We start from the raw sequence: 13,980 nt of genomic DNA on the forward strand, positions 1-13,980 counted from the left end.
AGATTTGTTCAAAAATATTTTTTTTTCATCTGTTAACCCTCATTGAGTTAACGAGACTTCCCTCGACACCCCGGTCTCCCGTCCCTTCCAGGACAGCGGCAGGGCAGGGTACTCGCCCCGTCAGTGAGATGTGCGAGGGCTGTGCTGCCAGCGGCAGGGTGAGCGCTAGGTGTGCGCACAGAGGAGAGCTCATGCTGCCTGGAAAACAAATGGTGGGGGGCAAGCCTGTGATCAAAACCTGTAAAACCACGTATGGCTTTGAGGACTGAACGGGGGATGACTGCTTGCTGTTTCTCACATCGCAAGGGCCAGCAGGCATCGACTTCAAACAGCCTGTAGGAGGTGGTTTGTGATGACTTCTCGTCACTGTGGGTACACAAAGTTTGTGTGAGTTCAAAGACCGGACGGATTCACCTTAGGACACGAAGCTAGAAAGATCTTTGTCCTAAGGAGGCATCACAGTGCTTATGTCTTAAAGAGGCCTTACTGTGTCACTGCTGACACCAGTCCTGTTCTTCTCCTGAATCCTGCTTCATTACAAGCAAGCTGTGACTTCAATGGCTCATAGCTCCATAGGCAAACCCAGGGGTGCCAACAGGTGACCGTGTACTCGCGGTGTTCACGATGCTCTGCAGTCATGCTGGGGTCTCCTCAAAGCTTGGTCTGTCCCTGTGATGCCATCCCAAAGAATTCAGTGAGTATGCTCGTGCCAGATTTGAGAGCAAGTGCAGTGCTTTGCGTTTGGGGTTTCGGTAATCGCTTTCTAGAAAATCTCAGATCAAAGTCTTGTGCAGGAAGATAAGTTCAGAGTCCTGCTGTGGCTTGAACTGGGTTTGATGACAGAACCAGACTTTCATACCCTCCCACTTTGATTCCCCCTTGAGTGTACTGGAGCTAAATGTCTTACAAAAAATCTATAATTACTGATATTGCTGCTGGGTGAAAGGTTAAGAAATAAGGAGAGGCTGTTGGCTAAAACTGAAAGTGTTAGAAATTCAGAGGTACTCTTGGGTAGGAAAGGCTAAGAATTGCCCTAGGCTTAAGCATCAACAGGTCGGCAAGTCAAATGTCCTCATGAGATGCTTCAGCCCTGTCTTCTCTGATTTTCTACTGGAGGTTGTTTCTGCCTTTAATGCCAGGCTTTGCTCCCAGGGTAAGGAGTGATCTCAGTTCTAGATTCATCTTTATGCTGTGTGCTGTTGCCCTCTGAAGGTGATAAACCAGCAAAAGTCACCTGTCAAGACCCTTGGCAGCCGGAACTAAGGATGAAAGGAATGAAGAGAGATGGGGTCCTAGGAGGCTTCAGACATTCTTTTTTCAAGCTCCCCGAGCTCTTAGATCTCCACTCTGATACCAGGTCAACCTGTGCAAATAAGGAGCTGCTTCACATTCACTTGAGTACCTTCTTGGTGCGTGAAGAGCTATGGACTATACATGTAGCTATGCTGTCACTGGGGCTAGTTGTAGATGGGAGCGTGGAAAAGTTTTTGTAGCTCTTTGGTGTTAGGGGCTAGGCGTGGGAGGACACTGCTGTAAGGACAGGTGCAAACATAAGGAAATGGGTACGTGCATTGCCTGGAACCTCTTTTTGAAATGAGACAGAGTATCAAAATCCTTTTTGTTGATTATTTTTTTCTGTAGAAAGCTGGATTTGGCCCCATGTTGATGGAGTCATGTGCTCTGTGCTGCTTCGCTTTGAGCTCTTGAGTCTTGAGCCACCTGAGCTGAGGCAGAGGGATGCCTCTCCTCAGCAGTGGGACCCATTGCCCCAGCCATCTGCTGTCCAGCTTTAGTCTAACGCTTCCTCTCTGCATTAAATGGAAAAAGTAGCTTTGTTTACTGCGACAGTGAGCTTTCATCTTTGTGCTTGTAGCTTGCATTTAGACGCTTGCCTAGTGTCTTACGGGTAAATAGTTTGTTAAAGCATTGGGAATCAGCAGTGTAAGGTCCTACCGCTTGGATACCCTACTGGTCTCCCTACAAAAACGGGTGAGCGGGATGGAAGGGAAGAGGGAGAGCACGTCTCTTTGTACCGTCTCCCTTTGACTCCGACTCCAGAGCCGGATGGCTTCTTTCTCTTGGTCTTGGAGTAGCAAAGAACCAGACTGGGAAGCAGTCCTGTGCAGAGATGTGCTGAGAGATGTGACAGTTCATAGGACCCTCCCTCCCCCCATCCCCCAGCTTTCTGCTTGGAGTTTGTTAAATTTAAGCTTGTTTAATGACCTTAAATTACTACTGACTTTAGAAGGATTAATGTGTTGTCTGGAGCCTCCTCAGCGGAGTTGTTTATCTGCGGGGAAGCAGATGCATCTTCATACGCTAGTAAAGCTCCAAACCTGAAGTTGAATGCTTATGGGCAATGTATTACTGTGGCAATGAGCTGGCCAGAAATACATTTTGGCTGGAAATTGAGGAGGTTGAAATGTTCATTAGAACCAGAAGTTATTTGCAGCCTCTTCGGGAAAACAAATCCTGATTATTTCCAGGACAGGGCTTGCCTAGTCTTAGGAACGGGGATGAAACAATGCCGCTGCCTGGGACAGAGCTCAGTATGTAGAGATGTTTCCAGGCTGGTGTCCCAGCCTGGCTGAAGTGCCCTGGGGCAGAGTGACATTCAGCAACAAGTGGTTCGTAAGGGATAGGGTAGAAATTGTTCATCCCAGTGGTGGGACGCTCTTCCTTCAAGTCAGGTTTCTCTTCAAGTGAGGTAGAATTGTCTGCTAGGTGACTTTTGGTTATGTCATGGTACGGATGTAAAGCCAGTGTCTGATATCTCTCCTATTACGCTGTGCTTGTGTGTTTTGCATGTGTAGTATGTGCACGGATTTGCATGTGTAGTATGTACACATCAGTACAACTCTGTACACAGTCTGAGGATTTCTTGATTGCTGTATTTCTAGAGGACAATTACTTTTGGACTGATCACTTCCCATAGGCGAGCCAGGCTCCTTTTCTGAATTCATCAAGTCCTTCTGTCCTTGGACATGGCTCATCCTCGACAGAAAACATGCAGTTTACATGTGCTGGCCAGATGCTGTGTCACGACAATGGTGTGGTTCCTGGTGACCTTAGCCAGAGCATAGCAGTAACGCCCGTTAGGACATCTGAGCTTGAACAAAGAAATTTAATCCTGGGGATTTAATATCATAATATTTTGTAGTTTTTTTTGTTTTTTTTTTCCTCTTGGATGAGTGCTCATCTCGCAGCGCTTCCTGTCTTGAAAGCCTTTGGCTGTGTAACGAGGCTTGGTTTTGGCTGCTGCCCAGGGCTGGCTCGGGGGGAAGCCGCGGCCCAGGGTGCTGCAGGGGTGGGCAGAGGGGGGCTGCTGGGGGCACCCATCTGCCTGGCAGACCCGCTGAGCACCCAGCTTCCTCGCACGGGAGCGAACGCTGGTTGGCTGCGGGCGTGTGTGCAAGGGGAAGCTAAGCTGAAGACTCATCTGAATACCCAGATGAATCTGCTTTTGATTTTCATCATTTTTACAGGGAGTTGTAAGACTTTAAAGAATCCTCTTTTTATGTTGTTCATGACTTTTTTCGCTAATTTGACACTCTGGGAGGTTGTTTTACATTTCGTTTTAGTCTCTAATCACAGAAAATTATAGCTGGCCGCACATGCTGGCTTTGCATTCTTGCATCTTGTTTATGTTCATTTGTACTAAGGGATAGCACTCACTGCGTCTGCCCAATTTATTTTTCTCCACAGCAGCAGGAATTTCCAATACTCTGGAGCTTCGTTACCATGTGCAGGAAACTAAATTCAAGGTTATCTTATTTGAACTTTATGACTTCTTGATGTGCAATGTTTTATTTATTTATTTAGCGTTTATTAAACCTTTCAAAAAAAAAAAAAAAGCCCTTAAGAAGAAGTGCATGGTGTGTAGCTTATTAAGAAAACTTGATTTAATTTTGAATTTTAAGGAGCTTGAATTATGAATGTCCCAAATATTTGATTTCTGCCCTGAGATATGTGGAAGGGAGAGATGAGCTGTTGGAGCCAATGCTTTGACTTCAGAAGTCTGTAAGTCTGCTAAAAACATGTTTTCAGAGAGGGATGAATGCAGAGATTTCTTCTGTTTTTCCTTGGTGTTTTTTTTTTTTTTTTTTTAAATCTCATTTTAACTTTCAGGTTTTACCCCATGACTTTTCACAACCTCCCTTTATTCACAACTAGGAAATAAGTATTTTTTTTTCTCCTCAGCTTGATTAAAAACTGTTTAATGAGCTGCTTTTACTGCAGGCTGTTTTTTTGGCAGTTGTTTTTTATTAACTATAAGACTATTTCTCAATTCTTAACACACCTATGGTGATCAGAACAAAATCTCTGCATGTTTTATAGGGCTCATAGTCATCAGCAGCACCCGCTGGTTTATTTCTTGAAACTTTTCCATGGTTAAAAATCCCCATGAGGTGGCTTTCTGTTGTAGCTGCTTCCTTCCACGGCAGATAAACCTTTTGATGCTGAATCCACCCCTGTCCTAGCCCACAGCATGAAAGGTCATGTTCTTGGTGATGTCTCCTAAACCAGAAGAGCGCGTGTGCACACTTTTTTTTTTTTTTTTTTTTTTCCTTTCAGAAGGGTTCAGTTTAGCAAAGCTTGATCTCTGCTTTATTTCAGCAAGAGTGCCCTTGGGTCGCTCTGCTGGTTTGCGTTGTCTTGCTGGGCTTGGTTATTCAGTGGTGTCAGTAGGTGAGGGAAGTCCTTATGGACTGCTGCTACCAAGCAAGAGTCTCCTGATGGTGCCTTGGAAAGTTGCTGGGTCCTGGAGAACAGGAAGGTTTCCTGCGTTGCGGTGCTTGAGACGTACCTCTTGGCTTTACCCTGCAGTTGTGAGCATTCAGAGTAAACTCATGCTTTGCTCAAGAGGGTTGTTGTACATGATGTCTCCTCTTTTTCATCATTTAACAAGTAAATAGCAACTTGAGCATTGAATAATGCTGCTTTCAGAAGAAGTCTCCACGCGTCTTCCTCCTCTGTGGGGAACATGCTGCTAAATGTTCTAATGAATGAGTTTATTTTTGTGCTTTGGAAAGACGTGGGCGGCGGCTGTTGCAGGGGGGTGTGCTGGTGTGAATGGGAGTCTTGTGAAGCCTGTCGAGATGGCAGCACGCGAACTACAAGTCTGTGCTCAGACAGCGAGCGTGCTGCGGCTGTCGAAGTGCTTCCCCACCAGGTCGCCACAGGCTGGGTGCACCGGCTGGTCAGGAGTTGGTGACAGTGTGACAGCGGCCTAAGGGAAGAGCGGGGTGAGCGGCCTGCTGTGACCGTGAGGATGCGGCCTCGGATTCCAATCTGGACACACGTTTCCTGGTGGAGCCGCTTGCGTCGGGTCTGTTGTGAGCTCTCTCGTGGGAGCAGTCTTCCCTGCTCCTGCGGGAGGTACAAGACCAGAACTTTTATTACTGTCTGTGGTGTGCTGAGGTACCGCGTTGTCTCGCCCACGATGCAGGCTCTGCATTGATTCCTGTGTGCCATCTGCCTCCCCCTGCTGCGGGTGGGAAGCCACGCCGCCCCACAGGCTCCCAGTTCCACATCTGTCTCTTCAGATACCAGCTCCGAGGTGCGGCTAGCCCTGCGGATCCGCACCCCTCCGCCTGGCTTGGACACCAGGGCTGGGGTCAAGCCTGAGGTTTCTCACAGGTTTTCAGGCTTATGGGTCTGTGCGGTGGGCTGATAGGGCTCGCCTTCCTCCTCACCTGCTCGCCTTACCTCCCGCAGCTTCCCATCGGTCGCAGAAGCCCCAGGCTTCTCTCCTTGGTAAAATAACCAGGCATTGATAAAGGATTAGTGAGAGTTTTTAATTTAGCACAAATAATTGGATTAAGCTGGAATTTGCTTTCCTGTTAGTTTTAGATTGGCCAATGGAGGTAGGCGCAGCTCGACTCTGTCCTGTTTTACGTGTGCAGGGTGCTGCATAGATCCGTGTTTCAGGGGCTGCCATACCCTGCTGCTCAGGGGAACAGCACTGCAAGAAAGTAAGATAAACCACCGGTTTTCTCATTTGCAAATATAAACTGTAGGGGGCTAGAGATGACTACCATACTGTTCCTTGAGACTTAGAGCCTCTAGGGGCTCTCTCTCCATGTCACTCATTGCTGATAACATATGTTTATTTTAGACTTAGGTTCTGTGATATTTTCATGCCTGCAAATTTAAACTGCAAACTCCTTAGCAGGGAGGGTGAAGTGCCGTGTATGTTTATGGCATTTAGCATGCTGTCAGAAACTCTGCTAACGGAGGGGCTGCAAGGAGAGCAGGAGAAGTGCTGGATGTGTAGCAGTGGCATCAGCCCGCCGTGCCCCAAGACACGGGAAGCAGGAAGGGATTTCTGTTCTGCGTTTGAGTAGTCATTGCCCCCAAACTTTGCCACTTGGGTGCCACGCAGAAGCAGGCAGGCCTGTTCTTGTAGCCCAAGAAAGATACAGGAGGCTCCATAGTGGTCTGCTAGTGGGTATCTCATCTCTTTTTGCTAGAGTCTTTCCTCTTGTAAAACTTAGCTTAAATCTCCTTGAAGGGAGTTTTTTGTAGTACTGCTCAGCTGCTAATTTTTTCTATGTGGCTTCAAAGAACTGCCTTGAACATTCTTATTTACAGTCAGCGTTTGTCCTAGGGATAGATTTTTGCAATGGGTGCTTTGTAAAACTATTCAGCGTGTGGAAGATCTTAATTTTTTATCTCTTTCTAATGCACCACTTCATTTGATTTTTCTCTTTCTTATCATTTCTGTTTAAGGGTTTGTGATCTGATCCCTTTATTTTCAGAAGAGAATACCAAATAAACAGTGATTAGCATGAAATATGACTCATGCTTTCCTAAAGGATGTGCTTTAGAACTGGTAAACAGTTGTAATTGCTGTTAGATGAAAGTAGCAAATTGAATACATTCTCATAATAATTATAAAGAGATAGATAGAGTCTTCTGGGTCTCAAATCTAATTGGGATTAGTATAATGTTCAGTTTTTCTTGTAGAAGATGATCTGTATAAAAGTTAAATGGAGTTATAAATCTGTTTGTAAAAGCCGGTTTAAGTCAGTCAGCAACAGAAACCTACTTTTATACAGAAGCCAGGGAAGCAACTGTGTGGTGTGCTGTGCTGAGCTGAGTGCAAAGAACTGAATCTCATGTCCTAAGGCCTCGAGGCCATCTAATCTGGCATCATGTTACAGCTTTGGGGTGGTACCAAGATGCTAGGCTCTTTGTTTGCAGAAGACCCTAAGCATAAGCCTTTGTCAAGCTCTTCCATTTTTGCCAGAGTCGCATTTGAAAAAGGGTAGAAGGGGGCATATTTCAAACGTTACTGATTTAAATCAGAAGCTTTAAAAGATGTTTTGAATAAAGGCAATATTTACTGTATAATTCATTAAGAAAAATCTGTATTTTTCTTAATGCAGCTGCATACTGTCTTATAAGTTATTGGTTCCTCTGAATCCAGTTAAATCTTACAGAGCATCCTAGGGTGTCTGTATGGTGTGGGCATGTTTCCTGAAGCATCTCTGTGATGTATGGAGGTCTATCAAAGAGGCCTACCAAAGGGAAGTGTCAGGTTTGGTCACACTTGCCCTTTTGATAGGACTGGCTTACAGCTTTCCAGAAAATGAGGGTCCACTGGAGCTGTCAGGTGGCTGCCTGCTGACCGGCTTTTTCTTTGTTTGCATTGAGCCCCGGGGGTGCTCTGGAGGGATGGCGCCCAGCATCCCAGCCCAGATGGACTCCTCGCGTGTTGTTCACTTGAACTGGCAGATGTGCCAGTGTGCCATGCACACTTGTTCCAGTACCTGTACCCGTGCGCGGGGAGGGACAAGAGAGTATTTTCAGGGAGCTCTTCTTCACCTTTACCGTTTGTTATGTGACTAAAATGGCTTTCCAGCCGCGAGGGAGGAGGATTTGGGTTCACTCGATTTTGCCCAACAGTAAATCACTGTGTCAGTGCGGCTGAGACTGCCGAGCCGGCTGCTTCATCAGAACAGCAGGGCTGGGAGCAGGGACTGGGGCTTTTCTCCTCCAAATTGGCTGGGATGCAGGCAGCGGGCGTGCTGTGGGGACATGGCTGGTCCCTCTGTGCTGCTGCAGTATCCCCAAACCTCTCCAGCTCCCCTCCAGGCAGCCACGAGCGCTGCTGGGGCCGGAGTGCTTGTGGTGCCAAGCAGAGGCCGGAGGCTCTGCAGTCAGCTCTTTAACAAGGGAATTGTTTTAAAAGAGCCAATTTTGGAGCTAAACTTAGTACGCTTGGATGTCATCCAAAACTCCGCAGCAGTAATGCAGCAAATACAACTGGTTTAAAATACATTAAATATGCAGGTTGGCTCATAGTAGCTAAGCCCTTGCAGACAAAGAGTAGGTGAAAACTGATAACTTGCATTGTGTGCGTATACAGCATGGTTAATCACTTGCAAATAAACATCCAAGTGGGGAAAAATAGTAAAATATACCATCAAATTGCAATGTTACAGGAATGTATTCTTGGCAAGAACTCTTTCATTTCTAAACTGGAATTCTTACTAAAATCTGAGCTGTAAAATATACCAAAGGGGAAAAAATGATAAGCCATGTTCTAGTTAAACAAAAGCAATGGATTCAGCGTTTGCTTAGAGGCAGTTTTTGAAGAGAAACTCAGCCTGAAACTAGCTCAGGAATTCTAATTAGTGCATTTTCCTAACAATAGCATCATCTTTCCAAGTGAACAGAAGAGTACAATTGAGGAATTTTTAGCAGAACGATGTTTTGGTTTTGAGGCACAATTTGATGAATCTGCAGTTACAATCTTCCCAGAAGTCTGTCCTGATGCAGTTCTGCCAGATCCCACCTTCTTAAGTAAATGTATGAACACTGATTCACCTGCATGTTTAAAAATAACATCAATCTGGTTTAAAATGACAGCAGACAGATGATTCATGTTTTTAAAGGTTATTTCAGTCGGGTATATAATTTATTTTCTTTAAAAGAAAACCTATAATAGTTATTACTAATTTCTGTTTGTGGATATTAATAGGGGTTTTAGTGTGCGCATGTATATGTATATTTTAGAAAAAACAACAACCAAAAACACACCAACAGCCTCCCCCCAGAACACCACCACGGCCCAGCTCAGTTTGAAGTTGCCAGGCTTGAGCTGAAGGTAATCTTTCAAAATGATATAAACCAACAGTGCACAACTTTGTTGTACCCTTTTCATGGCATTGAGATACGGGGTACTACTTTTCAGTTAAACACCGATTCTTCAGGGAGAAAATAGATGTGTATATATATTTATAGGCCAACTCAAACCATATAAATGTGAATGTCATGTGCAGATGCATCTGTTATTTTTGGTTTCCACTATGGTTTCTAAAAGCATAAATGCCAGCATAAATGCTTGCTTGAGAGCTGATGGGGCAGGATCAGAATCTGGGCCAACAAGGAGCATGTCGCAGTAGGCAGAGGATGAAGAGGAGGAGGATGACCAAGCCTATTCCAGTACAAGGAAGACTCCTAGTTGCAATGTGGGCTCTTGGTGGGGATTTTTACCACCCCGATAACTGCAGGACTGTAGTCTTCTGCGGTGTCCACGCAGTGAAACTGGGGAGATACGGACTGGATGGGTGGACTGTAAGCTGGATGAGGAAGTGGCTGGACCATCAGGTGCAAATGATAGTGGTTAGAGGTTGTATTTTGAATTGATAGTTGGGTACCAGCAGCATTTCTTCTGGGTAGATACAGACCCAGCCCTGCTTAGTATCTCCATACCAATACGATGGAAATGTTTTGCATCTCCATGGTTATGGAGATGGTGGGGGCAGGGTATGCTCTGTTCCTTTTGTACAGGGAAGCCAATTGCTTTAATTACCTTTGTCAGCTTAGCTAACAGGTACAGAGGGAATATTTTCTAGCTTGGATTTCTGTTTGAGGTTGAAAAATTGACAGGAAGCTGGAAAAGAAGAGGGAATTGGTACTGGTGATACCTATTCCTCCAGCCCCTTCTGAAAGCCTTGGAGTAATGAAAACGAGCAGCAGAAGACATGAGCCCAGGCTGAGAGCCAGGAGGAGCAGGTTCCCCTTCTAATGTGGGAAGATGCATGGACTTCTGGAGCAGTTGCAGTGAGCACCTAATCAAATCATATATTGAACTGCAATCAATTTCAGTAGGAAATGCTCCTCTGACTGCATTTAGATACGCTGAGCTAAATCTTGGAAATCTAGGCTCTGGTAACTGGAGATGAACCTGTCAGTTTTGCTTTACCTGAATTTACCCACCTTTCATTAAAGCAGCTTGAAGTGCAGGTGTGTTGTTAAAAATGATGCCATTTGGTTTTTACCTGCTTAAGCTGCCTTAAAGGATCCAGAATCTGTCCTCTGGTATTAAGTTTCCCCAATTCAAGCCATTGCCTTCGTGGTTTCTGTGGGGTAACATAGGTAGAGTTAAGCTGTGATTTAAATTTTTTTTTTCCTTTTTTGCCTGTGGTCTCATTGTGGCAAGGACGCGGTTTTCAGCTAATTGCAGCTGATACCTCTTCTTGCTCCAGATGAAGTTTGTTACAGGAAGAAAATTGCTGGTGCTAGGCCAGGATTTATTAACGATGTGTGTCTGTGGGCGTTTGTGGTCATGCCTCCTGTGAGAGCCGAGCACGTGGCCCTGGTGTCGCTGGTGGAGGTGAGGACAGGACAGGACGCGGTGTCTGGCAGCCTGGGGACCACGCGCTGCTCTCTGCAGAGGAGGGGAGCACACCACTCCTCGCCAGTGGTGCATTTACAAGTGAAACAGAAGTGCTTGGCAGATGCTTGTGTGTTTGGTGTTTGTTTTTTATCAGCCAAACAATAAAACGTAATGTTTGGAGGAGGCGGGAAGGAGGGGGCTGATTTTTTTTATCTTATTTTATTCCTTCAGGATGTTTTTTTGGCTGTTGCTCACAAGAACTGGTGGTGTCTGGGTTTGTCAGGACCGTCTTGCCCAAATGAGCTCTATCTGCTGTAGGAATGAGGACGGGCAGAAGGATTTTAGGAAAGGTACCCTCTAAATGAAGATGTCTTATATCCAGCTAGGCCTGCAGAATTAAATTCATGCAGCTGCTGCTGTGTTTTTTTATGACCTGAGTTTCCAAAGTTTGTTTGAGGCCCCAGAGAAATTTGAATGTAGCGGGACGTGGGTGCTAGTGCTTAGAGTGGTCTTTTAATATGCTATTTGAAGGCTGGCTTCTGTATCAATGGCTTTTGGTTGGTGCAGAGAGCTGCTGAGGCAGAAGAGAAGGAGAGGGGTTTGTGGCTGGCTGCCCAACCAGCATTATTTGCAAAATAGGGACCTCGTTTTGTACATTTGGCTTTGATCTGGGCAGGCCTTCTGCTTTTTCTGTGTCCAGAAAGCAGACCTGCAACACTGCTTTCACGTTAAAACTTCTATTTTAGACCAAAAAAAAAAAACAGTTTGCCTGCTTGGAAGTTGAGGTTTTAGTCCCTACGGGAATGCCTGTTATCCGGTTACAAGATAATACATGGCTGAGGCATGCTGAAGAGTGGTAATACACTAAATGCTGCAGCTGTAATTGAACTGCACCAAGCATCACCTGCTCTTTAGTAATTAATGAGTTTGAACTCTTTATAAACAAGGAACAGTGTGAAAAGAGAGGGCTTGTTTGTCTCTGGAGGAAGGCCCTTTTAAAGCCTCGGAGCACGTTCTTATGGTATGTGTTCAAAGTCTATCTGGGATGGCACCGTGGGCCTGGTACCCGAGAGTCTGAATAAAGTACCCAGCACCAGCAGAGGCCAGCATCCCTCACCTCCTGAGCATCCTCCTCCCTCCCCAGGAGCACGGGCAGCCTTTGGCCATTTCCCCCTGCGTTCAAATGCTGTGTTAGGATGTCTCCAAGCAGTTGCCAGGCTTGGGCAGAACAAGCTGTCGGATGTGGTTGGATGAGGTTGCCTATAGTTGTGGGTCAGCACCGCCAGAAGCGTTGCTCTACCCAGTCAGTCCTGCTGCTGTCGGGCGGCCCTGTGTTACGTCTCCAAAGCGGCGCAGCGTAGGTCACTGTGTTTCAGGTCTTGCCATCTAGAGGAGCTCGGAGGGGAGGTGTTTCTTCCTCGCCATTTCAAGAACCTATTGCCAAACTGCCTGGTGACATTTGGTCAAGTGAAAAACTTTGCAGGTAACAGTATATCGTAGGTCCATGTTGGCTTCCAAACAGGAAATAGGAGGATGGAAAAACAATGGTGTGGATCAGGTTTCAGGGGAACTAAATAGACTGCTGTCGGTGTTCTCAGATGTGATTTGATCTCAAAGGAAAACAGATCTTCACTTCATCATTTTAAACCAATTTCATGCTTCGGCAGTTCTACCCACTTCTGTCGTCTCAGCACCGCGGGTCGCGAATGGGACCCATGCAACTTGCTGAGGCTGAAGCATTACAGCGGGCCCTTCCTGCGCTCTGCTCAGTGGGTGATACAGAGCTGTAAAGGCCAAACAAAGTTTCTTTTGATGTCCCCAAAATTGAGACCTTAAATTGGGTTGTTTAAAAGATTGCAATGTCTTATAAGTGATGCATTGGAGCAAAACTAGAGACTGCCTGTCTGACTTCAGGGATTTAACTGTGAGGCTGTGACCTCTAGAGGCTAAAAATAAGCAAACATCTTTCCATCATTTTCTGTTCCTGCAGAAATGTTTTCTTGTGGTGGCACATTTCCATGGTATCTAGTGAGCTCTCCCATCACACGGTGATTCCTCTAACTATGGAACTCAAACTCTGGTATGCTGTAATTTTTTCTGGTTTTGGCAAGATTATTAGCAATGGACAGTTTGTTCGCAGAGGTCATTTTTATAGCTGTTCTTAAACCGATACCTTGAGCAGGTAATGGACCTCTAGATTCAGTAATACTTGTGCTTAAAGTGCTATATTGATTTTTATTTTTAAGTGCGTGCATATTTAAGCGTATGTTGCATTAGATTTAACTTTAAGTAACCTCTGCTGTGGCAGTGGAGCCATTTCTGGGACGGAATATACAGCCACAATTTGTTGTCATTGGCACTGCACAACAGGGGAAGCGGAGAATAGCTTCTCTAGCCGAAAGTACCATGCCCAGCATTGCTTAGCTTATAAGCTCAGATGGAGTCGCAGATGGTGCGGCTGATATGGCCATGGGTCTTACTGCAACCAGCGAGCACTGGGGATGAATTCTTGTATACCCTAAATAAACCAGCAAAGTGCTCTTAATTCTTGTCTGTGGGGTTTCTGGCATAACATCGTGTTTTTTTCTCAAGTACTGTATAGTTTAATCTGAATCTTTCTGTTGTTTTATAACATGTTTTCAAGGTGTAAATGGGGTAGTCCCTATGCTCACCCAGCAGAAAACGGAAAAATTGCTAATTGGGATCAGACCCACAGTCTTTCAGCTCCAGGCTTTTCAGAAAAAAAGCGCAGATAGACTGCAACCTAAACCAAGGAGGATAAGTTATACACAAGGTCTAAAACTGTTCTTTGTTCCTAAGAATACTGGATTTTGTGGCAAGTTCAGGGATCTTGATGATGCCACAGGTGGCAGACCTCCTCCCCTGTGCCCTGCAGCATTGTGTTCCCCAGTTGCATTATATGTTGTAAGGGGAAAAGGTTTTTTATTTTTTTCCTTGCCATTTTAAAAGCGGGTATGTGGTGTCCTTGTGTATGGAGACTAAAAAATAATAAAAAAAAAACCTGCGGATTTGATTTCCCTGTTAATATTTGTTGTTTTCGAGCAGTCAGATTGTGTTTTCTCTTGTTGATACGGCTGCACGTCAAAGCAAGCTGTTCTGGAGGAGCTCGGCCCTGCAGAGGCCTGGCGCTCAGCATCTCCGGTGCATCAAGTGCTCCAAAACTCGTCTGTGAGGCTTTTCCCAGGGTCCTGATGTGGGAGCAAGAGAGCTGCTAGGGAACAGGGCTGGCTTCTCTTCTGCCCTGTGCTCCGCACTGCTCCCGCGGGTGAGGGCTGCGCCGGCAGCTGAGCTCTGGCTGTCTCACGGCAAGGAGCACTCTGGCCATGCCC

At 45.7% G+C, this 13,980-nt stretch overlaps 1 protein-coding gene across 1 annotated transcript in view; it reads left to right on the plus strand.

The window, feature by feature from the left end:
* Positions 1 to 13,980, plus strand: part of HS6ST2 (heparan sulfate 6-O-sulfotransferase 2) — a 130,605-nt gene that overhangs the window by 47,397 nt on the left and 69,228 nt on the right. The window lies entirely within an intron of this gene.

This window comes from Cygnus olor, chromosome 13 (assembly GCF_009769625.2).
Source record: "Cygnus olor isolate bCygOlo1 chromosome 13, bCygOlo1.pri.v2, whole genome shotgun sequence".
NCBI classification, from domain to species: domain Eukaryota; kingdom Metazoa; phylum Chordata; class Aves; order Anseriformes; family Anatidae; genus Cygnus; species Cygnus olor.